We start from the raw sequence: 1,609 nt of genomic DNA, 5'->3' as shown, positions 1-1,609 counted from the left end.
AAACCAATATCCCAACAATATTGAGGATTCCAAACTAAAATTTGCCATAATTCTCTATTTACTTGTCTCCTTGTCTCCCAATTTGTAACTTTCAACGTATAAGTTTTGCACATCTTTTCATAGATTTTTTCCTTTGTAAATTATATTTTTTGTAATTCCATTTTTATGTTTCAATTCCTATTCTTTCTACATAAGAGCACAATATGCAAACATATGTATAATGCTTCATATTTAACAACTTTTCTGAAGTTATTAATTCTCATGCTTCTTTTGTTTATAGCTACTTCTTGGATTGTCTCAACATTAAAGAATGTTTGAAATTATGACAGTTGAAATGCTATATTATTTTTCTTACGTTATTGGAATAGCTAGAACTTGTACTGTAATTTTAAATACATGTAGATTTACTTGGGGAGCCTCGTGTAATTCTTGATCCCAGCCAAAAACTTATAATATTTCATAATTGTGTATGATGTTTACTGTAAAGTTTTTGTAGGTACTCTATCAAATTAAAGAAATTCCATTTTATTATTAATTTTCTCAATATTTTTTAATAATTGATGAGTATTGAATTTATCATGTGTTATATATAAAATTATTATGAATTTTCTTGTTCCTTCTGTTTAGTATTGTAAATGATAATGGTTAATTTTTAAATATCAAGCAAACATTATCTTTTTGGATGAACTGAATATAATTGTGACATATCATTCTTTCAATGGTGATAATTCCAATGACCTAATATTACACTTACATTTTTGGATGAACTGAATATGGTTGTGATACATCGTCCTTTCAATAGTGATGATTTCAATGACCTAATATTTTATTTAGAGTATTTTCGCCTATGTTAATGAGAGAGATTGGCTTATTTCAACCTTTCTTTAAATAGTTCTTTGATATTAAGATTTTTTTGGTCATTTGAGAAAGATTCCTATTTTCTGGAAGACTTTCTGTGAAAAGGATTCAATTTCTTCCTTATATGTTTGGAAAATTTTACATGTGAAACCATCTGGTATTTGTAGATTTCTTTCAGAGAAATTTTGATTCAACATGGATATAAAAGAAAACAATATTTCCTATTTGTTTCTTATATTTGTTTTTCTATTCTACTCATTTTAAATTTTTTAGTAGTGTTTATATAGTTATTAAGTTTTTCACATTGTACTGTTTTATTGCTATCTTTCTACTACTTGGAGCATATTTAATTATCAACTTTTTTCTTTCTTTCCTAATTCTGGCAAGTTGTATCTACCCTCATGTTTTCATTCTTTTAGAAATTATATCAAGGTGTTAGCCAAAATAAAGAGCAGAAGTTAGTGTATAGACTTTTGAAGTTGAGTCCCTTTTAGATAGAATGGAGGCAGAATAATATTAATATGTAACCAGCATTACAGCCAAAGAGGACAAGTAATCCACCCAGTGCCTCAATGGTAAGAATGGTGTGAAAGAATGCAACCACTGTTGAGGGAGAGAGAGAGAGAGGCTGCACACATGCACTGCATTAGAAGCAGTATACTCAAGGGAGAATGAGACTTCAGTGGGTGCAGGGAATATTCAGGAAAAAAAAAATTTAAGGCTATGTAGGTTTTTGCCAATAACTGAGTCC

Source organism: Propithecus coquereli, unplaced genomic scaffold (assembly GCF_000956105.1).
Source record: "Propithecus coquereli isolate 6110/MARCELLA unplaced genomic scaffold, Pcoq_1.0 Scaffold695, whole genome shotgun sequence".
NCBI classification, from domain to species: Eukaryota; Metazoa; Chordata; class Mammalia; order Primates; family Indriidae; genus Propithecus; species Propithecus coquereli.
Note: the sequence above shows the minus strand (reverse complement) of the source record.